This window comes from Eschrichtius robustus, chromosome 6, assembly GCF_028021215.1.
Source record: "Eschrichtius robustus isolate mEscRob2 chromosome 6, mEscRob2.pri, whole genome shotgun sequence".
Lineage (NCBI taxonomy): Eukaryota > Metazoa > Chordata > Mammalia > Artiodactyla > Eschrichtiidae > Eschrichtius > Eschrichtius robustus.
In genome coordinates this window covers 71687810-71705257 of record NC_090829.1, presented here as the reverse complement: position 1 = coordinate 71705257, position 17448 = coordinate 71687810, and the positions used below count along the sequence as shown (strand labels likewise).

The window sequence follows — 17448 nt, the reverse complement described above, 5'->3', positions numbered from 1 at the left end:
TCCCATATTTAATTTATTTTTTATGGCTGAGTAATATTCCATTATATATATATATATATCTATATATCTATATCTCACATCTTCTTTATCCATTCATCTGTCAAAGGACACTCAGGTTGCTTCCATGTCTTGGCTATTATAAACAGCACTGCTATGAACATCGGGTGCATGTATCTTTTCAAATTAGAGTTTTTGTCTTTTCTGGATATATGCCCAGGAGTGGGATTCCTGGATCACATGGTGACTCTATTTTTAGTTTTTTAAATGAACCTCCATACCATACAATATCAATTATATGTGGAATCTAAAAAAAATGTTACAAATGAACTTATTTACAAAATGGAAACAGCCCTGAGCCCCGGGGGGCGAGCTTGTGCGGCGCGAGGCGGGAACCTGTGGGATATCCGCGCGGGCTTGAGCCATGCTGAAAGTGGCCGGCCACCTCAGGCCCGGGCCGTCCTGCAGCAGTGCCTGCACGCCCAGCTGCAAGTACGCCCTGCCGAGGGGGACGCCGCGGCCCAGTGGGTGGAGGTCCAGAGAGGATTAGTGATCTACGTGTGATTTTTCAAGGGAGCTGATAAAGAGCTTCTTCCCAGAATGGTTAATACACTGTTAAATGTGAAATTAAGTGAAACAGAAAATGGCAAGCACATCTCTATATTGGATCTATCTGGCAACATTCTTACCATCCCTCAAGCCACCCTTGGGGGGAGAGTAAAAGGAAGAAGCTCGCAGTATCACTCTAACTCTGGAAAAGAAGAGGGGTTAGAACTTTATTCCCAATTTGTGACTCTCTGTAAAGAAGAATTAGCTGCTAACAGCAAGTGTGCCGAAGCTGGGGGTGGTGATGGAACGTGGCACTTACGGCAACAGGCAGGTGTTAAAGCTCGACACCAATGGACCATACACACACCTAATTGAGTTTTGAAAAATTAAAAGTTTCTACAGTTGTAATTAGATTCTCTTCCCCTTCTTCTTGAGTACACTAATCTGCAGGATTTTTAGACAAGAAAATCCTGGGTCCCATCCATAACTCTGCAGCCGGCTAATTGGATGGCCTTGCCACGTCACCTAAACTCTGGATCTCAGTCACCTTCCATCCTGCTTTCGCCTAAACTCGCACTCAAAAATTTGAAAAATGCCTTCTATTCACTTTATGGTCATTGATAAGAACATGGAAATGTTCCTAGAGAGCTGTATTTAAGCATTTTACAATTAAGCATTCTGTATAATCAAGAAAAATATATTTCTTATACCCTCAAATGTATGCAGTATGTAATAAAAATCACTATTTGGGTTAAAACTAGGTAAAACCCAGCACAAACTGATTATTATTTTGTCAATTTTGTTTTAGTATTTCAGATTTCCATATTTTGAATGAAAGAATATGCAATTTACTATTCCTTCTAATCATATCTATGAAAATGTAATACAGAAATGTTATTGTGCATTTTAATATTACCCTCCAAGGACATCCAAGTGCTTTAAATTATTTTCAGAATCTTTAGTTGATATAGGAACAAGGTATGGGGGACTAAAAGTTGTTTTTATTTAATATACTAATGGCTTAATATTCTGTTTCTCAGTTTTTTACAAAAATAATGTGTGTTGCATTTTCTGTCTTTGGTTTTTAAAAGTTACTGTTTCATTAAATTAGTGTTCATAAATCTTTTAGGAAGTTCCTCTCTTGTCGGTTTAGATTGCTATAAAAGGAATAAAAAGGGATGCTTTCTACCGGAAAAAACAAACAAACAACACAAAACAAAATGGAAACAGACTCACAGACGTAGAAAACAAATTTATGGTTACCAAAGGGGCAGGGCGTGGGGAGGGATAAATTAGGAGTTTGGGATTAACAGATACACATGACTATATATAAAATAGATTAAAAAACAAGGACCTACTGTATAGCACAGGGAACTATATATTCAATATCTTGTAACAACCTATAATGGAAAAGAATCTAAAAAGGAATATATATATATATATATATATATATATGAATCACTTTGCTGTACACCTGAAACTAACACAACACTGTAAATCAACTATACTTCAGTAAACTAAATAAATAAAAAGCTGAAAGAGCTCAGCAGCAGCAGGCCTATACTATAAGAAATAGCAACAGAAATCCATTAAAAATTATACCAGATGGAAATCTGGATCTATGGAAAGGACTGGAGAGTACCAGGAATGGTAACTACATGAGTAAGTGTATATGATCTTTTTTATTACAAGTCCCTTTCAAAGATCATTTTTAAAAATGTAATTGCCTGTTCAAAGCAAAAATAATAGCAACGTATTGGGGACTTTATAACAGGTTGAAGTAAAATGTATGACATCAATACACTGTAAAGTTTCTTAGCCATTATCACAATTAAGAGCTTATTATGCCAAAGGTGAAATATGACAGTTCACTTTTTGAAGTATATCCTTCCGTGCAGCTGAAATGCCACCTCCTCCAAAAAGGCCACCTAGGTTGATGGGCTTTCTTTGGCCTGTCTTCCCACAGCACTCCATGCCCCTTTTAGGAGTGCTCATTCTCTAAAGTTATTGTCTGTGATTCAGCATTATCACTCTCCTTCTCATGTTCAATCCCTACCAAATTGTTTGTAGAAAAGCTTGAGCCTCCTAGATCTCTCTGAGTTCCAAAGAACAAATTTAATCAGAGAAGTGAGGAAATGCAAAAGCAAAGGAAAACAGTCAAGCAAGACAAATAATAATAGTTTAGCCATAAAACAAAGTCAAGGACCTTTAGTTCCTCCTCAAGGGCTATAGGTAATATCCTGAGCCGTATTCTTGAGTTGTTTTGCAGATACTAAAACCCCCAACAGAGCAAGAGGGAGGGGATATGGGGATATATGTATACGTATAGCTGATTCACTTTGTTATACAGCAGAAACTAACACAACATTGTAAAGCAATTGTACTCCAAAAAAGATGTTAATAAAAACAAAATAAAATAAAACCCCCAGCAGGTGGAAGAAGTTAACTATGCTGACCACAGGCATGCGGACCTCAGAACCAGGTTGATGATGTTAACTCCAGAAATACCACGCTGTTACCTCACCACCAACCAATCAGAAGAATGTCCATGAGCTGATCATGCACCCTACAACCCTCACCCCTAATGTTGCCTTTAAAAACCCTTTCTGAAAGCTATCGGGGAGTTCAGGTCTTCTGAGCATGAGCTGCCTGTTCTTGATTGGGACCCTGCAATAAATGCTGTACTTTCCTTCACCACAACCCAGTGTAAGTAGACTGGGTTGCTGCACATCAGGCGGGCAGACTCAAGTTTGGTTCTTCACCTGTGAGGGAAGGAGTTGAACCCCCAGCTCTGGCATGCTTTCTGTAAACCATTTCCACTCCCTGCCACCCTATCCCACCACTACCACTCCACACACACACACAGAAAAGGCTTTAGGAATGCAAAAAGGAGTGGGATATCTATCACTCAGCAGAGTGTAGTAAGAGGGAAGTTTCCAGCCTCCCTCTCTCCATCTGCCTGGGACAGTTTTCAGATAGGAGAACGGACCAGATTCAGGACAGGACCGAATCAGGTGTATTCCAGTGGTGTGGAGAGAATCCTGAACTGACCTGTCTTCTGATGTTTCTGGAGGGCGGCATGGAAGGTACAGTGCGGCATGATGGGCAGGGCAGTGCCTCCTTCTTAGAACATACTCCCAAGCCTGTGCATGGACATGGGCTTATAGTCCTCCTGTGCGCTGCCCATCCACCCCCATAGTGGCGCCCGGGACCACACGCTGGCACTGGAAGGGCCCCACGAGACTCAGACCAACTCTGTGCTTTAGCAAGGCCAACCTGATACCAGAGCACTGAAGGGCTTGCCCAAGCAAGGGTGGAGGGGAGATCAGCGTGAGCGCTGCATTGTAACCACGCCTTGCTGGACAAACACACAGTACCTTGGCTTCAAATGCCAAGGGAAAGTTTCAAATGCAAAAGGCTTAAAACAGGGGAAAGTAATTTACGTTAGAAGTCCGAATAGGAGAGTGGTCACTGTTGTAGGAGGTGCTCCTGGGAGGGAGCACAGGGGGGCTGTGGGATGCCGGAAACGTTCAGGTTCTTGACCTGATGGATACGAGGGTGTGGCAGTTTCCATCAAGCTGGACAGGTGACACGTGTACGTTACATTTCAATAAGAATGTATTTTTTACAAATGAATGAAAAGAGAGAGGAAAGGAAGCATGTGGCCCGGACGCTGTGCTGGGCAGCCCCCAGTACGTGGAGAGGACAGTGTGTCCAGTGCCCCAGCTGTGCCCCTGGGAGGGGCTGAGGGCAGGCCGCCCGCGCGTGTTGTCAGAGCTAACAGCCGGGCCTCCGTGCGCACTGTCTCCTCTGTGTACACAGGGTGTTAGGCCAGCCTCCACCGAGCTGCACTTCATGGTGACAAAGACAACAATGCCGCCATCTCGTAACTGTCAACAGCATCGCTGTGCTCAAGGCTTTGTTCCAATATTTGTGGAGCCAGAAGGGCCAGGTCGCCTTTACGATATTGACTTAGATTCATCACTTACCAGAGAAAGCAGAGCGCCCAGGCCTGCTGGCTCGCTGCTGAGGCCTTTGGGACGTGCGTGACCTTAGGCAGAATGTGCGGGGTCTTAGAAAACCGACCCGCTTGGCTGTTGTCACTCTTATCTTCCCTGTGGACCTGGGGTTCAGGAGTCACAAATTTCCAGCCTGCCGATCAAGATTCTCTCAAGTCCTCTATAATCCAACCTGCCAGATTGGCAGAGGGAGCTGGGGAAACTGAAGCAGAAAGTTTACATCTTGAACTGAAGATTTCGGGAAATGGCATTAGAAAGCTTTTCATGAGGAAGTTTTCTTATTTTATAGGAAAAGGAACTTTTTTTTTTTTTTTTTTTTTCTTAACTGGATTCAACTCTATAAATGCCAAATATCTTAGCCTCTAGCTCAGGGTTTTACTGCTCCCAATCATTTCTGAGTGAGACACTTTACCACTGACAAATACGAGAGACCACTTTCCAGAAACTCGTGTTGCCAGGGGAAGCTCCCCGCTCCCCTTTGTGAGCCCCGGGCCTCAGCGTCCAGGGCCTGACCTGTGACCTCCGGGCTCCCGGCCTTGCTGTCAGCGGGAGAAAGCGAGGGGCCAGCCTGCGTCAGCTGGACAAACGGGGGCCTGGCAACACGGCCTTGGGCTCTGCTCTCCACGAGGAGCTGACCCCTCGCAGCAGGTGCCCCGTCCCCAGGGCGGCCTTGCTGTCCGGTCAGGTGGCAAGAAGCTCAGGCATCTCTGCTGTCTGACAGGGTTTCTCTTCTTCCCGTTTTATGAGAAGAGCTCTGCCGAGACTCCGTGCCCTGCCCTCTGTCTCCAGGGCCCACACATTTAGCGAGCCCTCCGGTAGCCATTCATTTAGCCAGTTTCCTGGGCCACAGCGTCCCCTGGGGACCCCACTTTGGTGGGCAGCAGCGGAACAAGACGCCCTGCTGTTTCCCTTCCCTTTTAATTACACGGGGACAAGCTTCCTTGGGCTGACTTTGGGAGGCAAGCCCCGGGCCAGCCTGGCTGCCCTCCACGAAACAATGCACACATGTTCCAGAGAATTCCCTTCTCGCCTAATCCGGGCTGGGAAGAAAAGGGCTTTTCTTCTTGTTGTCAAAGGGGGTCTTCGATGCTGAGATTCCATTTTGTGTCTCAAGTCATGTCACGGGACTTCTGCCTCGGCCTTGCTGGCTGCTCTTTAGAAATGAAAGACACAGTCCGTGCTTCACCTCAGGACAAGTCCGCCCCCACCGCCCCGAAAATACAGGGGCTGGGGGCCAAGAGAAGCGGGAAAATCTTCCAGCTCCCACTGTTCCTTTCTTATCCAGGCAACCTCAGCTTTTTGGACTATTTGCCCAAAGGATGAGTGGGGAGGGCTGGGCCTCACCTGCTGATCTCAAGGGTCATGAATATTCTCATAATCCCCTGGAAAGAAGGGCCCTTTCATTAGAGAAGCAGATTCCTCTGCCTCTCCGCTCCACAGCCTCTGGGGCCCAGCTGGCTTCTCCAGATTTTCCTAAGGCCTGGCTATGCTGCTTTCCATCGCGAACCCACGCCCCTATTTTATAGATGAAATAAAGGAAATAACAGCAAAGAAGTTACAGACACGCAACCTGTGCTTAGAAAGGAGCTGGGTTCAGTACCCAGAGGAGAACAAACTTCCTGCATCACTGGTAGTTGCAGGCACTTATACGTTCACACTTCACCTTGTTTGGCAAAAGGATTGGAGGTAGCTTTTGGAAATACCTATGAAAATTCGGACGAAATCAAAGATAAGTGCAGGGGGAGTGGCAGAATGAAATCAAGGCAGGGTAAGGTAGGTTTAGACATGTAAATGTAAGTGTCCATTTGCGAGCCAGGCTAAGCTGAGAATTTAGCTTCAGGCTTCCTAGAAGCCCAAGAAAAGGGAGAAAAATGGCTGATAGAAGGTCAGAGCATACCAGTCTCTCAAGGGAAGCACAGTTCTCCTTGAAACTGAGGCCTGAGACTCCCCGCCCAAGCCCCCCATGAATGGTGAAATGGTGAGTCCTCAAATAAACAAAAACACTAGGTACTTCATTAAAAATATCACCTCTGATGTAACAGTTTCCTTAAGCTGTGCTTTAAAATGGTTGAACTTGCAACTCACACAGCAATGATAACTGACATTCACTAGACTCCCGTCTAACCCTTGTATTTAAAATATATCCTGAATTCAGGCTAAGAAACTAAGAAATAATTCTCATGGGGATTGCATTGCTGCAGATATTTTAAACAAAGGCTCTGATCCTATCGCTAAGCCTCATAGTACAAAGCAATGATTTTCAAAGTTTTAATCTCTTAAAAAGTATCATACACCCCAAAGTTTTTGTTGACATGGGTTTATGTCGATTGATATTTAATATTGGATATAAATAGTTGATACTGATATATTCAAAACTGAAACTGAGAAATATTTAAAATATTTACTCATTAATAAATTTTTTAAAATAAAATGATTCCATGTTAATATAAAATACATTTCTTATGAAAAACAAAAGAATGTAGCAACACAAGTAGCTATTTTTTTTTAATTAATTTATTTTTAATTTATTTATTTTTGGCTGTGTTGGGTCTTCGTTGCTGCATATGGGCTTCTCATTGCGGTGGCTTCTCTTGTTGCGGAGCACGGGCTCTAGGCGCGCGGGCTTCAGTAGTTTTGGCACGCGGGCTCAGTAGTTGTGGCTCACGGGCTCTAGAGCGCAGGCTCAGCAGCTGTGGCACACGGGCTTAGTTGCTCCGTGGCATGTGGGATCCTCCTGGACCAGGGATCGAACCCATGTCTGCTGCACTGGCAGGTGGACTCTCAACCACTGTGCCACCAGGGAAGCCCACGAGTAGCTTTTTAAATTTTTTTTTTTGCAATTCTCTTTAGTGTCCAGCTTGATAGAAGACAGATGGATTCTTCTATCTGCATTCAATCTGTTGCAATATGTTTTGGTTAAGGAGGTGAAGAAAACCTGGTCTCACGCAGTAATGGGATGAGAAAAAACAAGAAGAATGGAATATAGCCTTTCCAGGTAATTGTGCAGCTTCTTTGATGCTACACAAACACTTGACAGGTCAGTAAACTTATCCTCTATGACGTAAAATCCCTTGGTCTACCTCCTGCTTGGAGAGGACCTTTCCCCATGCCTGATCTGGACCCATTATGCACTAGCCGTTCAGAAAATATTGGTTTCCTTGGTTATGCAGATCTTCCAACCGACACATTTCTTTTTACAACATGAAAAAATCACATTCATGAATACCATCTTCCATCTCATCAGAAAAATAGTGAGAAGTTGTCAAGCTCGTTTTGGTTTTCCAAATTCTCATTTTTGCTTAAATGTGTAAGTTTTATCATTGGCAACCAATACAACAGAGGTGTTTTCCTTAAAGTGGCAGGTTCACTCTTAGTTTTGAGAAAATGTCTGCTTTATGAGTCAGTTTGAACTACCATAGTTGATTAGTCATTCTTTTAAGCAAAATGGTGTTCCTTGAAAAAATGACAGTTTAGGTCATACATCAAATAATTGCACGAGTACTTTTTATCAAGATGACTGTGATATTTTGGGTTACAAAGGGTTTTATGTGACACTCCTAATTTGTCAGACTATTAAAAAAGCATGTACTTAAGGGTTGAGGTTTAATAAAACTAAAAATTGATAAAATACATTAATATCATAGCAATACAAATTAATCAAATAAATGAATAATTTTTACTGTTTCATCAAGCCATTCTTTAAGTAAAACTAGTTTGTTTGTTTTAAACTGAGTGCATGGTGGTAAAGATGACACAACACTCATTAGCACAGGTTGTGCCACTGTCTTGATTCATGCTAGGCAGTGTTACCCACGGCTGTTTTTGCAGAGCCAGTGAATGTCAACATAGTGAAAAGGGGAAATAAAATATCAGTGTTATTATAAAATCATTTTGACCTTGTTGAGTACTGACAGGGTCTTGAGTACCCCCGGGGTCCCACCCTTACCAACTAACTGCTGGTGTAGAGGAAGACTTGGCATCTAAGATGGCAGGTATTCTCGAAGAGACTCCAGATGCCAAAAAGGAAAAGGCAAGGATTTCTTTCTGAAAATGTTCTCCATTTTGAGTACAGCTCTGAGAGCTAAAGGAATTAGAAATGCATCCTGTGTTTATAATGTGATAAATATTTCAGAAGTTTAGTGCGAGAATCAAGTTATTTGATTAAGGTTAGATAAATGCTTAATATAAGCCAATAACTGAATTCTACTCATTTCATCACAATATCTTATCTACCATACTGATATATTTTAAACATTAAATGAGATAATAGCTCTGAAAGCTGTATGCCAATTCAGGGCAGTTTTATTTAGAAAAGGCAGTTTTATATAAAAATAGAATCACTTATGGTTACCAAGGGGGGGCAGGAGAGATAACTTGGGAGATTGGGATTGACATATACACAGTACTATATATAAAATAGATAACGAATAAGGACCTACTGTATAGCACAGGGAACTCAATACTCTGTAATGACCTATATGGGGAAAGAATCTAAAAAAGAGTGGATATATGTATATGTATAACTGATTCACTTTGCTGTACAGCAGAAACTAACACAACACTGTAAATCAACTATACTCCAATAAAAATTAATTATAAAAAAAATAGAATCAAAGTTTTTACAAATGTCAGCATTAGAAGGACCTTTAGTGAACAGCCAATCAAACCCTTTTATTTAGTCAACAAGGAAATTAAGACTAAAGTTGCAAAGGACCTTCCAAATTACAGCAAATCCTGGGCCAATTTTTTGCCAGTTGAAGTGAAAAGTTAATTATTTATCCCAGATAGCAAATGAAAAAAGAGATGACACTCACACGCTCACAAACACACAAACCTGAGTATACATACAGCAGTGAGCATTACCTTATACGTAACTCAACGTCTATATACTGTATGTTTTACAGACGTGAACAGTTCACTCATTTGAACAGTTTTTCAATATTTGTTATGTGCCAGATGCTGTGCTAAATGTTAGGGATAAGAAGATCTATGATACCCAGTGCCTTCCCTTAAAGACCTTTCAGTCTTGGGAAGAAATGTATGTAAAGCGGCAGTCCCAGGACACGATGCTGTGTTAGGACAGGCAGATGCGTGGGGCGCTAATGGAAAAGCAGCCAGGTCAGGTGGGAGTCGGGAAGGAAGGGAGGGGTCACAAAAGTTACCCAGAGGAGGTGGTGCTCGATCAGGGTCCCCATGGATGGACAAAGGTTATCAGAGCAAGGAGGACAGTTCATCCTGAGCAGTGTGTGTGCAGGAAGGTGCTGTGACAGAGCAGGAAGGTCTGTGGCTCTTGATATGGATGTGGGCTGAGGGGATGGTTGGAATTGCTATCAGAGAAATGGGCTGTGTGCTAAAGATTTTGAACTTTATTTGAAAGTTATCTGGAGACAGTTTTAATCAAAAATGGTCACATTTGCATTTTAGAGTCTTCTTTCTGGCAAGAGGGAAAAGGATGCTTAAGAGAGAAATGAAAATGAAGGCATGCGGCAGGAAGAGAGGTGAGCCATGGGGCCATGTGAGGTGTGCAGAGACAGGACGATGAGCACAAAAGATATTAAGATCAAAACTGTAGACGTTGGTGATTGGGTTTGTTGCTTGTATCAGGGACAGGGAGACTCCTAGGTGTCTTTCTTGTTACACTGCCTGTCACCAGAATAGTGAGATCTGGAGAAGGGAGAGGTTTACAATGGAGAAAGGGGTGGCTTCACTTTGGACAGGTTGAGTGTAGGACACCTAGGGCACACGCAAGTAGGGAGCTGGAGCTGGGGTTTGGAGTGTGGAGACAGGAACAGGATGGAGCTGGACAGTTGAGAGTCACAAGCAAATGTGGCTGGGAGTCAACCAGCCAGGAGGAGTAGGAGACAGAAAAGGAGGCTGCTGAGGGAGCACTCCAGGAAAGGCCCACACTCGGGAAGGTCTGTGGACAGTCCTGACAATCAGCAACCATTTTGTGATAAGGAAGACCAGGAGAAAGTGGGTCACAAAATTACAGAAGTCAAAGAAATAAGAGTTGAGAGAGAGAGAGAACAGATGTCACAAAGTATTAAATGGCCTTAATGGATCAAGCAAAGTAAGTATAGCAGCGTTTGGGGGGATCAGCAACACGGAGGTCACTGGGGGCCTCCGAGAGGGGTGGTTGGCCGAGGGGCAGAGGTGGGAGCAGCAAGGACGTGGGGAGGGAGGCCCAGCTGACAAAGGAAATGCCAGTTTGGAGTGAGCTGTAGATTGAGTACGGGGTGATCTCTCTTCCAAGGCGCTTGGCTGAGAATGAAAGAGAGTGCATAGTTTACAGATATACAGGGTTTACCGAAGATACCAATTTACTTCTAGATCCTGGGATTCAAGGACATTTTAAAAGTTCACTTGCTTTATTTCCAGATAACTCTACCCAGAAGTACCCAGAAGACAGTAAAGTGGCGGTATAAAATGAAGACGAAGGAAAACCCATTCAAATTGAAAAACGTAAAAATAGCTAACGTAAGCAACCATACTGAATAAGATGCCAACAATCCAACTTTCCTTATACCCACGTGGTAAAGCGTGGCCTGCTGGCAGTGCTAGTAGGAGACAGTGAGCCAGTCCCTTTGCTGCCCGCCATGAACATAAGGATTCACAAAACTCTCACTGTGCCCTCTCAGGCAGCCCATCCATACTCTATTTTTTTTTTTTAATTTTTTTGAATTTATTTTTTTCATTTATTTATTTATTTTTTGGCTGCATTGGGTCTTCGTTGCTGCGTGTGGGCTTTCTCTAGTTGTCGCGAGCGGGGGCTACTCTTCATTGCGGTGCGTGGGCTTCTCACTGCAGTGGCTTCTCTTGTTGCAGAGCATGGGCTCTAGGCGCACGGGCTTCAGTAGTTGTGGCACACGGGCTCAGTAGTTGTGGCTCACGGGCTCTAGAGCACAGGCTCAGTAGTTGTGGCACACGGGCTCAGTAGTTGTGGCTCACGGGCTCTAGAGCACAGGCTCAGTAGTTGTGGCACACGGGCTCAGTAGTTGTGGCACGCGGGCTCAGTTGCTCTGAGGCATGTGGGATCTTCCCGGACCAGGGCTCGAACCTGTGTCCCCTGCATTGGCAGGTGGATTCTTAACCCTGCGCCGCCAGGGAAGTTCCTCCACAGTCTTTTTAAAAACCTACTTGGTTTCAGGTCTTTGTCCTCCCCTGTTCCAGTGCAAATTAAGCTCCTGACCTTCCCTCCGGCAGGGAGGGGCTGCTGGGTGTGAGGTGTCTCCTTGGAAGTCAGGAGCATCCCAAGACTGGGCTGCCAGATTCCCAAGGATTTGGGTGTGGTGAGGTGTGGCACTGAGCCCTAGAAATAGAAAAATATTCTCTTTGCAAACATTCCCGAGGGGGCTGGAACTCTCTTATCTACAGCTCCCAGATGCCAGCCTTCTGAAGTCACAACCTCTCAAACTTCTCTGACGTCCTTTGCCGACGGCAACTTCTTCCTCAGCCTTCCTACTAAGCAACGCAGGCTATTTCTAGTAGAGAAACAGTTTACAGCACCGTGCAGTGGTTAAGTGCACAGACGAGGGGACAGATTGCCAGGGTGGAAATCCCAGCTTTGCCACTTACAAGCTAAGTAGACTGACAGCTTGAACAACTCAGAGATGTCATTTTTTTTTTCCCATCTGTAAAAGGGGAAAATACCAGTACCTACCTCTCAGGGTTGTGGAAACCAACACACAGGTTAAGCGCTTACAGCAGTGCCTGACACATAATAAATGTTGCTATTATTTAGAAGGATTTAGGAGAGAAACACCTTGTACCCGGTTTGGAGGCAAATATGATGCCTTTCACTTAAAAGAGAATGTAATCTGGAAAATGTCCTGCTTGACTTAGTTGGACCAAGAGACACTTTTCCTCGGTGTTGGGAGAACATCTTTAGATGCCAAGTTTAATCAGTGGTAGGAACTTTGGGACCATCCTGGAAGAGGAAGGGGCTCTGATAAGGTCACTCATCACGTGGACGCAGAGCATGATTAGAAGCATGGCTCTTTGGCTTCATGGCCTGTGCCCTGTCTTTGCTCTCCTGTAGATAAACACATAGGTTTCAAACCCTGTATGTGTGTGCTTGTCAGGGCCTTGCCCTTCTCAGCAGTGGCCTTCTTCCTGGAAGAGTTTCTCCAAGTAGATTTCTTTTTCTGGAAACAGCGATGAATCCTTGGTTACAAATCCAGGATAAATAAACACACACACACACACACACACACACACACACACACACACACACACTCTAGACAATAGACTCTCCTTTTTGAAAAAGCACCCTTTAGTTAGTGAGCTGATTTTATTCAAGCTGCACCACAAATACAAAATCATTACCAAAATTCTGGGCTACCTCCTCCTCAATAAACCTTAAAAATAAATGTGCTCTGAATACTCAGAATTCACTTAAACTATGAAAAACTAGCATGACAAGTGCCATTTTCCCCAGCTGAGGTTCACCAGGGTGACCTTCAGAACTTGAAAAACTTTGATGTTTAGAGCAAAAGACTTTTACGTAAGTACGTGCATCTCATTCAATTGGGGTTTTCCCTTAGCGCGGACTTGCCCGATGTGCCGGAAGTAGGGCATCCAGTTCTCCCTTTATGAACATACCCACATTTTTGCCAAGCAGCTCAGAAAATGAACAGGAACCGCCATCGAGGAGAGTTGAGGAGGTGAGGGAAGAGGCTGTTAGCACACGGCCGGCCCATCCAATACCTGCCCTTTGTTCCAGGCTCTGCACTCAAACCTTCCTGGAATCCCAGAAAGACTTGGCCAACAAGCCAGCCTCGGAACTTCAGGCAGCCTCTCTGAGCCAGAGTTTACGTATGGATGGTAAAATTTTCCCTTCAGTCCAGCCTCATCATCAGTGAAGCTAGAGCTCTAGGTATATAAATGAAGCTAAAAATCTACGCATCTCTAAGAATGAGCAGAAATCATATTATTTTCAGAAGCCCTAGTAATACTGTCACTCAAATCCGTGGAGGCCAGAGGTGAGCAGAAAGTTACTCTTTAAATCAGAGGTTTCAAACGGTGACCCATGGGTGGGCAGTGTGTTACAGATGTTTCTGTCTGACTCACACACTGTTTAAAAGATTCTTAAAATCAGCTGCTAACATTTAAAAGGCAGGAGGTTTCATATGATTATTTGGATCCCCAACTTCCTTTACAAAATGACTGACTTTGGAGGCATTACATTTGTGGCCCCTGATTTAAATCTTCATGGAACAGAAACAAGACTTCCCTGGGAGTCAGGAGGCAAGGGTTCTAGCTCGACCACTGATTGAACAAATTGTTTCTTCTCTCTGGGTCTCTTTTCTTCTTCTTCTTCTTTTTTTTTTTTTTTTTAACAAAACAAGAGCTATCGTTGTTCTAAAACTATAATTCACTTTCTAGATAAGCAAAGCAAGTCCGACGGTAAAAAAAAATGACATAACTCCTCTAGAAATCACACCATACTCTGTACAGTTAGCCAGGTGGTAGAAGGTTTTAAAAAATGTTTCAGGGCTTCCCTGGTGGTGCAGTGGTTGAGAATCTGCCTGCTAATGCAGGCGACACGGGTTTGAGCCCTGATCTGGGAAGATCCCACATGCCGCAGAGCAGCTGGGCCCGTGAGCCACAATTACTGAGCCTGCGCGTCTGGAGCCTGTGCTCCGCAGCAAGAGAGGCCGCGATAGTGAGAGGCCCGCGCACCGCGATGAAGAGTGGCCCCCGCTTGCCACAACTAGAGAGAGCCCTCGCACAGAAACGAAGACCCAAACACAGCCATAAATAAATAAATTTAAAAAAAAAAATGTTTCAGTATATATATAACTGGTAACACAAAAGATTATCCAAACTATAGGCATCTGTATAAAAGCCATGGTAACTCAGAAAGAGGAAGCTATTTTTAAAGGAAGAAGTGCTCTGTCTCATGTACTCGGGAAGATGAAAGCTGCCCACCACCAGATGCTGAACATGCAGACGTGCCGCGTATCCATCTGCCATGGAAATTTCCCTATTTCCACATTCTCATCTTGTAGTTTTGAGGGTGAGCATGCCACGCCTCGGCCGTGGAGGCTTTCTGCTCCAGTGGCTTCAGACAAAGTTACCATTAACTCCCCAACCTGCAAAAAAATTATTTGACACAAAGGATTCCAAAATGTCCTCCTCTCCCCCTACAAGCCCACGAACAAATGGTACAGGAATGAGGTCAGAAAGGAATCCCCCGCCTACCAGGCCTCTGAATTCATTTACCTACCTCAGAGCCCATTCAGGGGAAGGGGTGGGACCGGGAACAAGAGCCCCTCGGAGGCCAAGTGGAGTTTGGGGGTCGAGCGCTACATTACAAGATCTGACAGGCCTTTGCCAGCCTTCAGCTTCTTTGTGTCTCTCACATAATAGAGAAACACAAACTGAGCAGCACACGATCTGTGGTTACACCCTTGGACAGAGCGCACTCTTTGCAAATGCTAATAGTATTGTAGCATCCTGTCACCCGGGAACACAAAAAAAGGATGTTGATTTTCACATGAACCAGAACAGGCCCATTGTACACAAGTTGGTGACCAACTTGTAGTATCTGCACATCAAAAGCCCAGCCAATCATAGGGTACACAGCTGGCGAACCGCACCAACCCGGGCGCCTGTCCCAGAGAACGAGATCCTAATGCCCCGTCCACCGCTACGGTGACAAAACATAGTGCTTTTGAGGTGAATGGGCCCACAGTCTCAGGATCCTGATTCAGCAATTAGTATAATTAGTAAGAACGTTAAGTGTCTCAGATATTTAAAAAGAGAAATCTGAATGTATGAAAATGGGCGTGGCTTCGTGCTCCTGCTGAGAGCCTTCGGTATGGCAGAGGCAGCAGAGGGCGGGGATATTCAATTAGGCACTCCTACTAGGGGGGATCTGATACTGGACTAAGGAACTCACGAGAATGTTGGCAGGGAAGTATTTATTACCTATTCCTATCCTAATGGTCCTGGGAAACTAGAAACTCTCAGGGCAAGAAAATTAAATAAAGAATATAAATGATATTCCTGAAAATAAACTTAGAGATTGTAAAGGCTTCTGTTAATAGCTTTCCCTTCAAGTGCTAAATTTATTAGAAATCAAAAGGCAGTCAAAATTTGGGAAAATAAATTATTCAATCAAGGTTTTGAAAACTGGGGTAAAAATAATTCTGCATCTTAACAGTTGGGCTAACTCAAAAAGAATTAGAGAATCTGTAGAGGTAAAATGGGAAAATTAACATGATTAACATGTTAAGGGAAAATTGCAGGGTATTCATTTTCACTCCTAAGGTCTGGGGTAGACCTGAGATTAGAGCCCCCTGAATCTCAGTATCACCTTGTCCCCCAGGGCCCCGGAGGAAACCATCTCTGCAGGGGTTTCTATTCTTGTGGTGCAACAGAAGCCTCATATAATTAGGGAAAACCATCCTAGGCCATTTCTGTAAAGTTAGCTCGACTTGCACTTTCTAGGTGTATCAGTGCCCTAATATACTCATAATTTTATAAATAAATTCATTTTCCTAGAAGTATATTTGAGAGAGAGCACGTTTTAGAAGTGCGTAGGCTTGTAACCAGATTTGTTTTCCAACTTAGACTCTGCTATTCACTGGAATGACCTTGGTTATTTAACTTTTCTGAGCTTATTTTCTCATCTATAAAAATGGAAATAATACTGCCCATGATAATGGATGCATAACACAAGACATACTGGTTCTTTGCTCTAGATTTAAGTTCTTTTCTTCAAAGTTTACAAGGAAAGTCAAAAACGTTTCACAGGATTAATCCTTGGCAAGATAGGATACTGACCATTAAAAAGGTTTCAGGGGGGTCTCTAGATAGATCCCCAAAGGCTCATGGCCAGCGACAGTACACTGTGTCCTGAGTCCTGCTAAGACCTTTATACAGGCTCTCACTCAGGGTGTGCTGCCACCCCTGCAATGGCCGTGACTGAGGCGGCTGTGCACCTTTTCTTCCAAAACACATCAAACAACGCCCCTCGCATTATTGCTGCTCATGGCGGTGGGGAGGCGGGTTCACTATCATTACTGGGTGTGTGCGGTGCTGTGCTGTGTTAAGGTAGAGTTGACTCCTGGTTTTCACTACATATACATTGATGGTAGACAAAAATGATATACATTCGGCATCCAGAGGGATTGGCTGTGAGCCAGGTGCGGTGGCACGTGCCAGCAGTCCCAGCTACTTGGGAGGCTGAGGGCAGGAGGATTGCTTGATCCCATGAGTTCCGGGCTGTAGTGCGCTGTGCCAATCGGGTGTCTGCACTAAGCTCGGCATCTGTATGGTGACCTCCCGGGAGTGGGGGACCACCAGGTTGCCTAAGGAGGGGTGAACCGGCTCAGGTCGGAAACGGAGCAGGTCAAAACTCCTGTGATCAGAGGAATTGGTTGTGTACCACTTGGAGCATCACTGACTGCAAGTGTGAGGACTTTTGACTTAAGCCCTCTAGACAAATACAGTTCTTAATGGAGAAATAGTAAGTATGGCATTTCGTTAATGACTCATGACGACTTCTGTGTTAAGATGTACGGAAAAGAGAGATTAAAAACAAAAATGGAACACAAACTAAGGGAGCCGAGAAATGGATAGGTTCATCCCTTAAGAGGTATATTAATTTCAATATTTCCTGGTAGCTGAAGCAAAGAAACAGGTGAAGGGCTTCCCTGGTGGTGCAGTGGTTGAGAATCTGCCTGCCAATGCAGGGGACACGGGTTCGAGCCCTGGTCTGGGAAGATCCCGCGTGCCGCGGAACGACTAGGCCCGTGAGCCACAATTACTGAGCCTGCGCGTCTGGAGCCTGTGCTCCGCAACAAGAGAGGCCGCGATAGTGAGAGGCCCGCGCACCGCGATGAAGAGTGGCCCCCGCTTGCCGCAACTAGAGAAA

The 17448-nt window shown here is 44.3% G+C and overlaps 1 pseudogene; it reads left to right on the top strand.

The window, feature by feature from the left end:
• The first annotated feature begins 339 nt into the window (after nucleotides 1-339).
• On the top strand, nucleotides 340-928 carry LOC137765901 (D-aminoacyl-tRNA deacylase 2 pseudogene; annotated as a pseudogene).
• Nucleotides 929-17448: the final 16520 nt, after the last annotated feature.